The following is an 18313-nucleotide window of genomic DNA, read 5'->3' as shown; positions in this document are numbered from 1 at the left end:
TGGGTAATTGCAATATTTTATTATAATTTTTAATTAAATAGCGCTTATTTGTATGTTGGCAAGAATATCTTAAATTTTTGAATTTATAAATTGTAAATATTTTTTTTAAATTTAGATTTTACATAATATGTATAGACAAAGTGTTATGTTTTTAGATAAAACAATTAAAAAAATTATGCGATTTTTGTTGTTACCCCGATATTTTTTATAAGCATGTAGGTACCAACATATTATATAATATTTCCACGGTTTTCACTCGTTTCGTTATAATTGATTGCATTTTTTTAATTGAAAATGTTTAATAGGTATATGATATCATTTAGGACATTTTAATTTAGGGATAAAAAAGGTACCTATACCTAATTTTTAATTGATTTACGATGGTATAATTTACCTACTCAATAGCTATAAAATACACAACATATATTATATTTCCAAATCGTCTTAACGTTCTGTTCAATGATGCGATGTACTTGAATTTGTTGATTTGATTGCGTTTTACTGGTGTCATAGACAATCCAGCCAAATTTTTAGTTATGCCATGTGGGTGTATTAGCAGGTCCACTGATCTTACCATTTAGTATGCTATCCATAGACTTCAGCTCCTAATAATAGATCAATACGTTCAGGTATGTGGAAGTTTGGATTTGCTAAAGAGACATCTTTAAAGTGAGTTCCTGTACCAATGCTGCACTTCTTAGTGGATAAATCCACGGCGACCCGCGGCGTGACGATGGCAGTCAATGTATAGCTTGTATCTGATGTACGAGACGACACAAACAGAAATGTCATTTCAGACATCTTGGTTGACGCATCTGAAATGCCTTCAACGGTTACAGGACAGTGGGCCCGTCGTAGTCCTAGCTTCGTGACCAAAATGTTTGATATGAAGTGGGACTGTGAGGCTGAATCCAGCAACACTCTGCACAGTTCTGTCCTACCGTTGGACTCATGTACTTTTACAAGTGCAGGGGGAAGAAATACTGATGACAATGCTGGAGAACGCGGCATCCCGTGTGCGACGATTGCTACATTGGTATCTGTAATTATTGTTACACTCACTGTTTCACTAATGAGAGTGGTTTTTGATGTAGATTCAGTATCTTCTTCAGACACCTGTTGTTTGGCTGCTACGTTATGTAATAATGTATGCTGCTTGTACCCACAGATTTTGTAAACTTTTTTTTTGCAAGTTTTTTAGCAAATTGCATGACCTCCAGTGCATGTATGCGACCTTCAGTGAATGAACATAATGTACTTCACTTTGGGAAATCTACCTGCAGACTCAATTTTCCAAGTTGTAAGTATGTCAGGCGGCAGTTTAGTCGACACTATATATACTAATACATCATCCCAATGTTCAACATGGCGTCCTAATGTCTTCAACGCTTACATGATTGTTAGTTGTGTCGATCAACATTTTTAACATATTCGGTGCTTCAGTCTGTACCACTGGTTGTGTAAACAAGCAATTTAAATGTATTTGAAACACTAGATGTTTATTGTCAAACCGACCTTTAATTAAATTCCAAGCTTCTGTATATATATTACTACGAGCGTCAGATGACATTGATGATATGACTGATGCTGCTTGCTCCATTAAGCTACTCTTTAGATAATGCATCTTTTATGTGTTTTCAATGCTTACATTATTATGTACGATGACTTCAAACAGGTCTTTAAAATTAAACCATTCCTCCAATTTTCCACTGAACTGCGGTAGGTTTATTGGAGGTAATTTGATGTGTCTGTCCATCTCACAGACATCAGTAGCCTTCTTGTCAGCCAACATACTTTTTAAATTTGATTTCACTCTCATGTATGTGATTGACTCGTTCTCAAACTATTCTATGAGACTGTCTAATTCACTATCATCTTCAAGTATTTGAAATAATTCATCATACGCCTTAACATATATTATGTTAAACGCACTCTCTAATAGTTCAATTTGTGTAATAATTTCATTGGTGTTGACGGTGTTGTATGTATTCAGCATTTTGAATATGTTATGCTTGAACTTCTTAATTTTGTTTTGTTAAGTAAAACGCGACGTAGCTGCTTCATGATGTGGTAATGCAGTATGCACGTGCTTACGACTAAGTAATGTAATAACTTAGTTGCAATTAAAACGAAACTTCGCAAACACAATTTATCGACGCTAACGCACTCAATTGAATGTATGATACGTATGAAATAAACAGAAAACGATCCGGCTCGAAGGACCATAAATAATGTTGTAAAAAAAAAAGACGTGCGACGGACTTTTTTGTTTATCGAGTGGACTGTATTTATTTTAAGTGTGTACTGGCAAAAAAGAATAAATTGAGATGTACATTGCATGACAAAAACAATTACTGTTTGATGCTAAGACAAAAAATATAGCCTGCTATCCTAATTTTTATCACAGCATATGTGTTTGTGAACATGGTAACGATTGATAATAATTTTCAAGTGTCCCTATCATAATATCATGTGTTTCCATCAACGGTTGATGATTAAATTCATATATTGGCCATCTATATCAGGTATCAAAAAACGCTAATCCAAGTAATAACAAAAGTAAAATAATTAATTATATTATGTCTAATTTTTCTTATCTTTTATTAGGTATTTATTTGCTGCTGAAATGTCTTATAATTATAAAAAATGTAATATTATAATCATTCTTTTAAATTGTTTGGTATGCATAAATTATTTATATTAACTTATTTATTATTTATTGGAGAAAAATTGTCAAAAATTATTTTTTACTTTTTTTGAGGAAAATAGATAATGGAGGAAAACAAACACGGTGTCTCATTTTTGAAGAAAACTGGCTACAGCTGGGATATCAGACATAATAATAGTAGGCTACTATTTATAAGATAGGTAAGCGGACTTACCTATAAGATCAATTGAATATAGGTAACTAATTTATTCTGACAGTGACCGCATGCCGTATTTTTTTTTATACATACTGATTGAACGGTGTGTACTAGTTGCGGTCATAATCAAAAATGACGTACTAGTTGCAGTCACCCCTCAAAAAGGTTACATACTAGTTGCGGTCACCCATCAAAAAGGTTACATACTAGTTGCGGTCACTCAAAATAATAACTAAGTATACTAAATAATATAATATAATATAGTTTATATAATAATTAATAGGGCCCGGATTTATATGCAACAAAAATCTATAAAATATGCAGTTGCATATCATAAATATGCAAAATAATTTTTTTTACAAATTAACAAACTATAAGGTTTTGAGTAAAAAATTTACACAATCTAAATATATTATGTATACAAATTTTTTTAAATTTATTAAAAAACCACATACATGTGTAATGTAAACACTTACATTATGTAAGTATACCTAAAAGTATTATAAATTAATTAGGTAAAGTATTATATAAAATTATTATTTTAAAACTCAGAATAACATTATTTTTATAAAATTGTGTTTAAAAATATTAGATAGGTAGCTTACTATTTATATTAAATTATTATGTTGAGACGAGTACCAACTACCAGCATGAAGTAATAAATATTGATTTTAAGTTTTCGAATTGAAAGGATCTACGATTATCTCGGAGCATACTTTTGTACTTGGAAAAACTTCTTTCCACGTTACAAGATACAATTGGTGCATATTTAAAACTAGATAGATCTCCAACAGTTCCTCGTCATCGTCACATTCCGTTACCTTGCCGTTGATTATACTATTAATTTTTTTCAATGTCGAATATCCACTATTTTTTGCCAAAACATTTTTAAATTCAGATCTAGCGAAATCTATTCCTGGCCCTCCTTCTTCGAGTTTAATTTTAATATTTTCTATGAGCAATAGGCTATTTCTTAATGTAACATTAGATTTCTCTAGTTTAGTTATGTATCTATTAAACACTGAAAGTGTGTTGTAATAACGGCGAGCTCATTTTTTAACTCGTTATTATTACCTATATAAACTACGTGCGTTTTCAAAACACTTCGCTTCGTTTTGGTTAAAACTGTTAAAAACGTTAATAACACATTTTATCTCATTGAAATATTTCCCATAGTACATTGCTACTTCAAGCCATGTACCTCAACGAGTTAATATTAGTTGTGGAGGTAAACTCAAATTGGGATACATTTCTTTGAAAGTATTTACGTATTTCGAATACGTATTGTACAGTATGTACACTTATACCTACTGTTATCTAATGTAGACGTGTATTATTATACATTTATAAATTTACTACAAGAAAGTCCAATATTTGTCGATAACTTATTGATGTACATTATAATGGATTACTTACGATCGGCAGTAGATATTTTTATAGACGTAAAATCTACGAAGTTTAGAATATGCAACATTTATGCAATTATAAAGAAATATGCAATAAATATGCATTTTCATTCAAATATGCAAAAATATGCAAAAAAAAAAAAACTAACCATAGAATCTACACATTTCGAAACGTCGACATTTATAATCAAAATTATTCTAGGTGATTTATAGAAGAACATGCATCCCTAATAATTAAATATGTAATTAATATTTCGTTTATTTATTTAATTTAGAAAAACGTATCAATCAACATTTTCCTTCCCATTTATATCGAAAATATATCATACTTAGGACTGTCTACACACTATTATTTATTATGTAGGTATGGTTAAAAATGTTGATACTTATGTTTAAATTATTCGAATATTCGAAACTATGATCGGAGTATACAATTTAAGCTATTTTATTTATAAACGCTGTGTACATTATATCGAAAAATTTGTTTATCGTATAATATGAATTTCGCCTGGAATTGGAGTTAATAAAGCTAGGTATGACCGCAATTAAGATATTACCTAAATTGGCGTGACCGCAACTGTTATATCTGTTTATCTCAAAAAATCGTCATGACCGCAACTAGTATGCAGCCCTGATTGAATACACGTAAGACATAATATTTCTACTTATAAGAATGTAAAAACATTTTCAAAATTCTATTCAGTAGGTACCTTTCTGTAGGTACCTAACAACACACCTCCTGCAGCACATAGGACAAGTCCTGTACAACACATAATAAAGGGAATGTGACATGTAAATGAAAACAACGCAACCTAAATTGGCAAATTGCCTAATTAATTCAATTTGCAGGTATTCGATTTCATTGTATCTGTCCAAACAGATTTTAATCACGTTTGTGTAATTATAATTTATAGTCGGTGTGTTTTAATATGTAATATTAAGGTTTATAATATACACACATAGCTGTTAATAATGTACGTTGAATCAATTATAAATATTTTTGGATAAATTAAGTACGATGTAACCTACCTAACTGATGAATTTATAATTTATTTGGTTTTAACGAGGTGAAAGAGACTCTGACTCCTGTTCACCAGCTTCTCTTAAACCTTTTTTTGCGATCTCAAAGTATATAACTTTAATATAATATTGTTTTCTCTGATTTCTGCTTAATTTCTTTTGTCTATTCGTCTCATATCTGAAGCCTTACTCTATCCATCTTAAAATATACAAAGTAACTAATCTGGGTCGTTCAACTAACCATAGTCATTATTTGTCTGAATATTTTTTTTAAACTTTTATTTATAATAAAAATATGTTAATATTAGTTTGTTTGTATTGAATGTGAATAATGTGATATTCAATTTGTTAGTTTCTTGAGTTCATTAATTTTTGTCATCAATGAAACGTGATAATAAATAATAAAATGACAGTGAGTAATTTTATAAAACGTAGTTTTAATTTTTAACAAGATATATCATATATTATACTTTTTATCCCTTCCGTTAAATTTCCTACCTCATTTTCAAACAAACTATCGATATTGTTTATTGTGCGTATGTACTGTTGTATACTACTGCATAGTACTATAGTTTAGGTATTAATTAAACAATTACTTTTGAAATTGGGGCATTACACTAATAAGCCGTCATTATTAAAATTAGCAGATGACTCTACCTATGAAGCTTTAGATATTTAAAAAAATCAACGCTAATATTTTAAAATAAAATATTCGTCATTTATATTTGTACCTATTCATACAATTCAATTAAAAAGTATAATTGTGTAATGCCTAAATCACAATGCCTAAATTTAAGCTATTTAAGGAATATAAAAACGTAACCTATATAATACAATTACCTTTTGGCTCCATTCAGTTTAATCGATGATATTTAAGTGGTAAACAATTTGCGTAAAATAGTTATATATTCAAACACATTTTTCATGAATATTGGATCAAACTGCAAAGTATATATTATGTATATTTCTTGATGTTGAATGATGTTAATGATTTAATTTTCATATATTTTTATACCCAGACATTATACCTATAATCTTGAAGAGTAAAAGATTTATTTTTATAATGCTGTATTTAAGAATGCAGAAATATAGTATTTACATATTTATAAAATAGTACCTATATAATTATGTCACTAGCAAAAGGTATTTAGACCAATTAATATAGGGCTATACTTTGTTATTGTCAAAATTGTGATAAATACTTTATGATATTATGTAAGATTATCTATCATCATATGGTACCTAACAATTGGAAATATAATTTACTCTTAGTTGAATTTGATGAACTTAAATTTTAAACTAGATATCTAGTTCATTAAAAAAAAAAAACATTCCTATTCTGCACTTAACATGTACTATGTTGTACCAGGTCGTTCAATTTATCTCTTTTTGTAAAACCTAAATATTGTAATGAAAATAGCTTTTTAATTTAATAAAGAGATCCATTTTAGTGGCTCAGAAGCTTAACTCAAAGAAACTTAACAAAGAAGATTTGATTAAATTGATCAATATCATATTGTAAAGAATATCAATCATAATTTTATACAAGTTCTGAATACATATAAATATATAATATAACCTTAAATGTCAAAGTCATAGAACGGGGGTCTAATCACTAATCTTAATTTTGGAAGCCAAAAATCTATGAAACTAATTCAAAGTGAGCCACATTTTTAAAATACGTTAATAAAATGAAGATATATTTTTCATTATATAACAAATAAAGAAATATTTATTTTTTATACTACATAGAATATTATTGTTCAGGTGCACATTAAGGAATGAGATCTTACTTTTGCAAAATGCTTTTCATATTACATTATTAATTTTACTCGTAAGTTTTGTGTCAAGAGCCGCATGTGGCTCGCAAGCCTCTTTATTGCCACCCTTGTTATATATAATATAATATTTTAATTACCTTTCTAATCAAACCTAACTCCTAGCCATGGAGTGAATAGTAATAAGATCAACTGTAAGCACAACAAAATAATACATAAATAACAACTATTTGTAGATTTAATTGATTTTTCATAGTTTAAGTTTAAGTTTTTTATTTTTTGTGTTAAAAATTTGTTTCATATACATACCTAGTAGCTTTCTCAGTTATTTCCATAAAATTATATTTGATTAAGTATGGTCTTCCAATTTCGAACAGGTTTTTTTTATATAGTTTGGTCTTTGTGAAACAGCTACATGGAACCACTTAAAACAGTAAATTACTATTTACTTTATATTTAAATGCCTATGTTTTAATTTATAATTTTAATATTTTCCCAAATTTCATTAAAATTATTTATATAAAAACCACTTAAAAGTACTAATTAAGAATTTGGGATACTTAGTTTTATTTTATTTTTTGGTGTTGAAGTTAAATTATTAATGATTAAATACTCAGTGCCGTAATTAGCTCTATGTGCGCCCTTGGCAACCAATGTTATAAATTTAAAATTGATTTTTAGTATTTATATATGAAATAAAAATTGTGCCCCTAGCGCGATCATTTTAAACTGCCCCCTTGGCCACCGCCCACCTTGCCAATGCCTAGATACGGCACTGTAAATACTAAATACTAATGAATTTTAACCATTTTTTAGAAGGTCAATTTATTTACTATTTAATAAATCTATGTTTTAAATACATTGATTAATTATACTAAAAATTAATAAAAAAAAATGTATTAGAAAATAATATTTTCTTATAATAATTCTTATTATAAAAAATTTAATGAACGCATTCATTTTTTCAAAGAATGTGAACTTGAATAATATGTTTGTTGGGAAAAAACACAAACGTGAATGAGTTTCTTTATTAAGGATTGAACATGTACGTGAACTTAATAATTTTTTTTTTTGTGAACATTCCGAACACTTTGATTATAATGTAATAGAAAAAAAATATTTTACACAATAGTATTTTATTATTTATTATTAAATAAATTTGTATAATAGCTAGTCACAGCAGTAATTAATTTATAAAATAATGCAATTAATCAATTAGAATGAGTAAAATATTGAGTGCACTGTGCTTCAGTGTATATCTATACGTATATTACTTACCTTCATTTTATGAATTGTAATGCTATTATTAATTCAATTAAATAGAAAATAAAAATTGTAAACTAATTATATAAATATCATTATCACAATTTAAAGGTAAGAATATTTTAATTTTGAAACGAGTTATAAGTATTTTATAACTGCACATTTTATATAAATCTTAAAAATTAAAATATCGTAAAAGGATCGAATAAATGGTATTCTTACCTTTAAATTTTATAAGAGGTCATTTATCGTCTTTATTCGTAATAATTTGTAAATTAATTTTGGAAAGAATTTAATTATCTACTTTTATTAATATCATAAAAGACGTAAGTTTTTTAAAAATATGAATGAGTAATTTTACATCTGAAATCTGAGTATAATATAAGTAATCACTCTAATTTTTAAACTAACAGAGCTAAAAGTGATCTGCTGAGCGTAAAATTTGCTATGTTACACACTTGTAAGATAGAGACAACACATGTGGGTATCAGTTTTAACATTATAACATACAAATGGACTATGTATCTTTTAGATTAATTATTATAAATGAATATAATAGTTTATGTTCTATAGCTCAATATTAACTAAGCCCTATTTAAATATTGAGATGTTCATTATTACATTATATTATAAACAAGTATTTACAGCCTTGTAGAATTGTTTAATTATTTCAATAGCAATGAATTATGAGCATACCTATTACCTATAATATATTATACTCAGATTTCAGATGTAAAATTACTAAAAAACTTACGTCTTTTATTATGCATGATATTAATAAAAGTAGGTAATTAAATTCTTACCAAAATTAATTTACAAATTATTACAAATAAAGACGATAAATCTTACATCATAATCGCAATAACATACTATATTAATAAAATAAATTAAACCAATCAATAAGGTTTTAAACAGTAATAAACAGAAAAACAGTATAGCAGTTTTCAAGATTTTTACGAATGTAAAATTGTATTTTTTTATTTAAAATGAATGATTTCATAAAAATAACAACATTTTTAGTGCAAGGCATGCAATGCATCCTAGTATTTTTTCCTGATTGTCACTTTTTAGGTACAACTAAACAGTATATTCATAGAGCTTAACCTGTTTGATAGAACTTTTCAAGTTAGACATTTGTCTCTACTTATTTTAAATTAAAAGCTAATTAAATTTACATAAACTCAAAAGAATAATATAAAGTATTAACTACTAGAAAAAAAAGTTATTACACATCATATTTTAATATTTATTACTTTTAAATACCTTCTTAAATACTTTAAGTACCTAGCCCAGTAGCCCTTTTATTTTATTGTAATCCTAATTTTTTAACTTTGAAATTTAAAACAAAATTTAAAGTTATACTGGTACATCATTAATGGGTTAATTTTATTAACATTGGTCAGGATTTAATGGTTTAGATTTATTTATTTAATTTGTTGGAACAATAATTGTTTAGATAGTGAAATATATTAAAATAATACAATAAAGTAGGTTAATAAAAATGTATTATAATATTGGGATGACATTTATACTTGGAATTATTTTAAATTAAATTTCATAAGCTAAACGATTATCATGGAACTAACTCATTGGATTCCTAAACCGATTCAACATTATAACACAAAACTAAAAATGCAAGACTTGGAGTACTTATCATAAATAGGACAAATATATTACATACTATGATGAATTTTCAAAATTTGAATTAATACATTTTATAGTAAATTCAGTAGATTGTAGATGCATTTTATTAATATCAAAACTTGAAGAAAATTAATAATACAATAATATAGGCATACATATACAATTTATAATTAATGCAAAAGATGTATTTCAATTATATAGATAACCTGTAAGTACCTATACAAGTTGTGGGTGTATTGATAATTTATAAAAAGGTACAAATATATTTTTAGTTTCTAAAGTTTTCGAGTAAAAGTATAAAAAGTTTCCTAAAATTGATTACTATTTTACACTCAGTAATTCAGAAATATTCAATAAGTCAGTTTCAATATAAATAATTTTTATTAATAAATACATATTTAAAAATGATGTCGGGTGGGTTTTCTTAAAATATAATATTTAAAATACATAAAATAACCCTAATGCAATAGGATATGGTAAAACATAGAAGTATTAATAATAAGGTAGCTACTACTTAAGTATTAATGTTCAAATTTAGAACTTATTTATTGAAATAATAATAACTGAACTTTAATTTGTTAAAAAAGATACTTAGCTTGGAACTAAAAATATACCACAAATTCAGTAGAGTTTGTTTAATAGGAACACTGATAATTGATACAATTGCGTTATTGTTACAAAATGCCTTGGGGTTTGAATGACCTGGTCATATACTAAAAAATAGAAAATCAATTGGAGTATTTAAAAACACAATGGTTATTTGAAATAATAAGACCAAGCTCAATGAAATCTAGTTTAAATATACAGTCAATCTCTCAGAATATGTGTGGAAATAGGATTAATGTGTCCTCAGGAGAGCATTCTAGCATTGTGCAGACTAAAAAGGCTTTGATCAGCATTAATCATAAAAGCACGGTCATTAAGTTACTCAACAGTCAACACAAAAAATCAAACATTGATAGATAGATATTTTACTAAATACTAAAAATAATGTAAATACCTAAACAATAATGTTATTACATTTTTTTTCAATTGTAAGTTTTTAAATATTTTTTTTATAATACCTACCTATAAATTAAGTTTATTAAATACAATTAATACGGTACCCAATTGCCTACTAGAAACAATCGGTTAATAGATACATTTCTTTTTGGTCCAAGAATATTTCTAATGAACGGCTTTCATTATACAGGGTGATTCATGGAGCGTACAACACTCATTATTTCCAAAAGTGTAAATGTTTTTGAAAATATAATTTTACATAGCTTCAAGTCGTTTACAAAACCATGTTTTTATTAAAAAATTTATATTTTTAACATTTTTTTATCCCTATAATTTTTTAAGTTTTTTACTTTTTTGAATGACAACATGTAGTTTTAATTTGATATTCCAAAACAATATTTTTCTAAGTATTTTGATACATAAAAATTGAATTTAGGACAAGTAGTTAATGAGTTATAAATATTTAAAGTTTAGATGAGTGGAGTAGTGGACAAATATGTCGCGGGGTAACCCCGTACCTCTCTACTCCGCTCATCTAAACTTTAAATACCTATATCTCGTAAACTACTTGCCCTATTCTGTTTTGGAATATCAAATTAAAACTACATGTTGTCATTCAAAAAAGTAAAATACTTAAAAAATTATAGGGATAAAAAAGTTTTAAAAATATAATTTTTTAATAAAAACATTGTTTTGTGAATGACTTGAAGCTATGTAAAATTATATTTTCAAAAACATTTACACTTTTTAAAATAATGAGTGATTTACACTTCATAAATCACCCCGTATACTACGATGAAAAGATTTATTTATTTTTATTTTTTCAAGTAAATACTTATCAATACTTTTTTTAAATGTATATTTTTATGCTTTGACAGTTAATTTCATATTTATAAAACAGATAGGTAATCATTAAATAATTTATAAAACTGATTATCTACAAAATATCAACAACAAATATACGTTTAATCATGAATCAATACTGAACATTAGTTTAAGTGTCTATAAAATGTTAACCAATCACTTAAAACAAAAAAGCCCATAATTCACAATGTAAATAAAACTGAATACAAATAATAAAAAACTGTCAAGTTCTCAAATTGAATGTTTTTTATTTATCTTTTAAACAAGTAATTTTGCTTTAATAAAAATACCTAATTATCTTTGTGTGATAAATCGTAGAACATTACCAAATTTACACCAGAGATAATGGTACATACCTCACAAATTGTCCTTTCAAGTTTGATGTATATTATACATATTTTATTGTAAGTATAATATGCTATACTTGTAAATAATATTATTTATTTTGATAAAGTTCAGATCTTAATGCAGTTGTTAGGAAAGAGCATACATATTTAAAAAAAAAAGATTTTGCACTAACTGAAAATACATATATCGGTGATAATTTTAATATAATTCAAAACTACAGGAATGTTATATGAAATGTGTAAATAGTATTTGTAATCAAATTTCATTTAAACTAACATAGAATAATACCGGTATGAAAAATTATCCCTAGACCCTACAAAAGAACATTGCCGTGTCAACAATAATTATGATAAAATACTACAAACTAACCTAACTATATAATCCAAATATAAAATATATAACAAATACACTAATTTTATTTTTTGTCTAAAATTGCAAGCTTGCAGTACAACATATCATAAATGTATTTTTTTGTGTATTTTCAATGCCATTCAATATAATAGACTGGTCTAATCATAATAAGTATAATGATTACGGCTAGACTCGTGTAATATTATTATTGTAGATACTGGGAAGGTCATCGACGACGTTTGTTAGCAAACCACTATTCCCTTCAAATCGACATAGTTTCGCTCGAAACAACTATGTGACAGTGACATACTGACATAACAACAGTCGTCGAAGGGTCATAAGCTGCTGGTAAGACAAAACCACAAAACCACAAAAAAAACAAACAAACAAAACCAAGATAACATCTACTTCTCACGAACAAAGACATGACGAGGTCCCGTTCTGGGTCAGTCGGGGATAGGCACAGGTACCTGAATTTTGGCATTTTCATGTCCACGCCGACCACGCCAGCGGCGGCATCGACAGCAGTTCAGCAGGAACGGTCCCGGAACGGCACCGCGACGGCGGCTGTCGACGAAAAGAGGGCGGCGGGAAAATTCCAATACCTACGCCACGACGGGGCGCGTCGAAGACCGTACGCGGTGCGCGCGCGAATAGCGTATAATAACGCGTACTCGGGGCGCCGCGACGGTGGTGGTGGCGGCGGCGGCGTGCAAAGGTTCCGTTCAAGGGTAAGGGCGCCGTCACGCGAGCGCGCCGAGTGTCTGAGCGTGCGATGAGCGCATCACCCCGTCCCCTTTGATGGGGTTGTGGGCGGACGGGGGATGCGGAAAAGTTGCGAGAAAATTGCCAACGGTGAGTCCAGGTCCAGCGGCGGTGGCGTAGAAGGGCGGCAAGTTGCGGATCGACGGCACATGTCGTCCGCGAGCGTGATAACAGTACGGTGCGTGATAACTGCACGTGATAACAATACGGTGCGTGATAACTGCACGTGATAACCTCATGTGATAACCGCGATCGAAACCGCCACGGCCGGCGCGCGTGTTCGAGACTCGTGCCCCGTTCAAAAATCATCGCAATAAATAAACACCGTGTTTATTTATATTGTAATAAAATAATTGATGTATATAAAACACGGTATTATCAATGTTATATACGTTAGTAATGTTTAGTTAGTGCATATTTGAACCGACTTTAATAATTATAAATTAATTATATATATTTTATATGCTTGTAGTCTATTATGTGATTGTGTAATATTATAATTATCGGATAAAATCTATTTGATTAATATTCATGAATTCGTAAATTGTAAAGGAGTGGCGTTTTGATTGTGTGAATATGGCAATATTTACGCAGTTGCGATTGTTTGGGTTTGGATATCGGCGACGGCTAATTCCTCAGTAAATGTTAAAAATCGTCAAATGTACCGATTCAATGGATATCAGTATAACAGTAGTTCACTATTTACAGAAATCAGGATATTCTCATAAATTCACTAAATTTGAAAATACGAGCAGATACCTATAACTGAAAATATGGATGGTTTAATTTAATTTATGTTTGGCAATCAAAAATATTAGTACTCATATAGGTAACAAGGGGTGGCTCCAAGTGGGACTCAAGAACCGCGGCCCACTCCATCGTATTTCTAAAAAAAATGTTTACTATTAAAAACAAAATTACAAATAATACATGTTATACCTAATATCAAGTTTTCTGAAAAATTTGACTTAGCCCCCCCTCAATGGCCTTAACCATGTATCTAGAACCGCCCTTGAAGGCATCATAAACTATTAGGTAGGTACTGTCGTCTGTCACGGAAGATGAATTGTTATAGTATCTAACAGATAAATAGATTTACTTACAATGTGCTACGTACGGATTTCATCACAATTGACGCTAATATTTCTTTATTTCATAAAAATGAAATATATAAAATATTATTATAACTTTGATGCACTTAATTTCCGATTAAAATACATTAATAGGGATAAAGGGCGGGATGAATAACATTTTTAAGGAAATTTAAAGTTTAAAATTTTCTATGTAATATATGTTGGATTGTTAAAATTTATAATTAGTTATTTACCTTAGTTATTAAGAATATTAGGACAAGTAGAAAATTAATTAAACTTATCCTTGTAATATATTTTGTCGTTGTTAAAAGTGTTGTACTTTTGTTTTATATTATTATTATTTAGCATACCTACTTTTACCGACTTTTAAAAAAAATAAGAAATTATTTTGGAGTACTTTAAGCCCTGTAGCAAAATCACAGTTTTACTAGGTACAAATATGTTAATAATTTTATTTCATTTAAAATTAAACAGATGGGCCCCGTGCTTCTACGACTTCATTGTCCTAACTGAAATAATATAATATGTAGCCATGTATAGCCATGTAGGTATTTGGCATCTCCGTCAGCTATAGGCGCAATTTCAATTAAAAAAATAAGGGTACTTAAGTTATGCATTTTCTCATTTTAGTTTTAGATGTTATTTTATACATAAATACGAACATTATTTGAGGGAGCTAATTTTAAAATTGGGAGAGTTATTAACTCTTATGAGTTATGACCCCAGAACTCCCAATAGTTGCGACACCACCTCAACCCTTAATATGTTATGTTTAGTGCGTATACAACTATGAGCGTACATTTTATCGTGAGAAAAAAATTGAGAATATATTAGTATTGTATCGAACGATTTGTAGGTACCAGTTGAAGGGTAGGTCTTACTTGAAATACTAGTCAAAATTTAACCACCTATTTTTATTAAACTTGATGTCACTAACTATATACTTGGTCACACGGCCGCACAAGTAGGTAGGTACCTATAAAAATGCATTTTTAGTAGGTAATCTATATCTATTATGTTAGTTAAAATAACGGCACTAACGACAGGGACTAATAAGCTGTAAGTTAAGTAAACGTAAAAGTTTGAAGCTGATTGTTTTTTTTTTACATACAAGTTTATTGACTATACTTTTTTATTTAATCAAATGACATCGACGATTTAACAATGTTACAGACGTATCGACAAAATCTTACAAATTTTATATCTATTAAGTATCCATGATATAATTACCTATTTGGAGCGTATTTGCAGCAGATCAGCAGATTTTGTTGCAACCGCCATCGTCATTGGTTCAAATGGTATATATATTTATGGTATGTTGTACTACGTGTGTGATACGCGTCTATAATACGGTTATACGCTGTTATATAATTGTCAATTGATAACGTATATATGGTAATATTAGTATATTTAAAAGTAAAAATTTATAAGAATATTTATATTTTAGTCACGTACTAGTTTTTAAAAAGTTCACCAATGTTAAGAAACCGAATATATTGTTATTTCAGAATTCGTATTATTACCTATTATTGTTTGGTTCGATTTTTCGAAAAATATATCATTAATAATTAATAATTATAATATTTGCATTGATAAAATAATACTGTTTTATTTATCAATGGTATGAGTAGGACGCGTACCTAACTGGCCGGAATAGATATACAGACTAGATAGTAAGCTATAGGTGGTAACCTACGCGCGCGTGTTATTTTAACTGTTGGGATTTTTCCAACCACACCTGCTCATAGTTTTATTTTATTTTTTATTTGACATTATATTACCTATACGAAAAACGATATGTATGATGAGGAGTAACCGCCACACCGGCGCTCGGAAATCAAACAATATCACTAAACATGTTATTAATTATTTTGACGAGACCTTTAGACTGTATAATAATATTAAACTAGCAATACAGGTACTTACTACTTACAATTTAATTTTATAGGTATATTATATACAATGTGTCGTAATCGTAACACAATATATCACGGTTAACGGTTAGGTTAACTGTATTTGATTTATCTAAAAATATAGTTTTGCGTCGGCTGCACATAATATTCAATGTACCAAGCTTAGTAGTGCGGAAAAGTCCAACGGGCGCGCCCGAGACCACACCCCGCCGGCCACCACCATCTCTAACCCACTCACTAGGCAGTAGGGTCAACCGCGACGGCCGCGTATAATTCGCTTATTCTATACGCAAAATACGATCGGCGGGAGTGACCGAATACGCGCCAGTGTATGAATTTCCTCGTCCATGGCGGCGGTGGTGGCTATTATCCATACCACCCATCCCGACCCATCGATCCGCGTACTTGTGAAAATGTTGACCTTGACCTGATACGATCGTTAAAAAAAAAAAAAAACAGTCTGATGATTTTTTGTTTTGCTTTTGACAAATTGGACGTAATTACTTAAAAATAAAGAACGATTTTTGATATCGTATCAAAGGTCAAACGCATACATCGAATGATATCAATAAATACATAAACGAGTAACGACTAAAATGTATAATTTAGTAAAATTATAATATAATTTATTATTATAATAACTAAAGCTATATAGATTGCATAATGTGATTATGTCTACATATTACAATTAATTAAATGTATTACACACACACTCACACACACACGACACACATACATATATAAAGTGTAACAAATAACTTACGGAAATACGTACCTATACTCCTCACTCGTTGATATCCATAGCCGATAGGAATACTACCACATAACGGCCAAAACCCTATTTATATAACCACTACAATGAAGGAATTATCAATAAACTCCATATAGGAGTCCACTCTAAGATGTCCCATGTGTATCTTATGCGAAGAGAAGAACCCAAACTGTGCCAAGCCTGCGAAGAACCTCCTACAATCAAACACCTCGTAATTCGTACACTGTTGAACATTTAAACTTCATTGTTTCAACCTGAAACCACGTAGACACCGGAGGTAACCTAGGGGTTCCATATAACCTTTCAGGTGCTCTGAGTCCAGGGTATAACTCAATCTATATAAGAAATTTAAGCTAATAATCTTATAGTTGTTGATGTTGTACGCCTCTGTACCATTAATATATACATATACGTATATTATGTGGATGAGAAAGACACAGAACCGTTCAATTAATGCTAAAACTATAGAATGATCTACCTACAATAATGATTAAAATGTAAACCTAATTTATTTTGACATTGAAACGCAACGGATTAGGTATAGCAACAGGAATTATTGCTGTGTATACTTTTTTGCTGTGATGTGACACACTTTTGTGGTTTAGTTGATTAGTGGCTCGAAAAACAGAAACAACAATAGTCTGTGCAGACTATACTCTGTAATGAATTTGGCACACATTTAGAATACATTCGACATTGAGATGGCACCCTTGAATTTTAATCACAAACAAATTGATTTTAAGTTTAAATTTTCTATAAAAAAAAAAAATATATTAATGAATGATAAATCGACTACATGCATGCAAGACATTGACCACATTATATACCTAGCCATCGGCCATCGGGTTATAGTTATAAATTATAATCATACGCTAGCTTACGCATGGCTTCTTCGTCATAAAATATAATCCCTTCACGTGTGTAAAACATAAAAACAGTATTCTAATTCTAATTCACATTTAAGGTCTCCTATTATATACCTACATAACATGAAATGTATAAATCTATATAATGAATGAATATCAAACCCGCAATGTGTAGGTGGAATAAGATCAATTTTGATATTATGTATTCAACCAATATGGCTCCTCAAATTGCATTGCCAAACAGACGATCTACATATTAATAAATGTACAGATTTCTATTGTCTCATGTGAAAATTGACATATTTGATAAATATTTTTTGAACATGAAAACATCATGTCTCATTTTTTTCTAACTACAATATT

At 29.1% G+C, this 18313-nt stretch overlaps 1 protein-coding gene across 3 annotated transcripts in view; it reads right to left on the bottom strand.

The window, feature by feature from the left end:
• Treh (Trehalase) overlaps positions 1-15758 on the bottom strand; it is a 117826-nt gene extending 102068 nt beyond the window's left edge. The window contains exon 1 of one of the 3 annotated variants that reach the window (XM_089218039.1): positions 15630-15758. The gene's annotated coding sequence lies outside the window, so the exon portion shown is untranslated. Of the gene's footprint in view, positions 1-13010; positions 13409-15629 lie in introns of those variants that run through there. The other 2 variants (XM_089218037.1, XM_089218047.1) reach the window with 2 other exon arrangements.
• Positions 15759-18313: the final 2555 nt, after the last annotated feature.

This window comes from Diuraphis noxia, unplaced genomic scaffold (genome assembly GCF_037042655.1).
Source record: "Diuraphis noxia isolate RWA-SAM2 unplaced genomic scaffold, SU_Dnox_SAM2 contig0001, whole genome shotgun sequence".
Classification (NCBI taxonomy): Eukaryota; Metazoa; Arthropoda; class Insecta; order Hemiptera; family Aphididae; genus Diuraphis; species Diuraphis noxia.
Note: the sequence above shows the minus strand (reverse complement) of the source record. Positions and strands in the feature narration are given on the sequence as shown.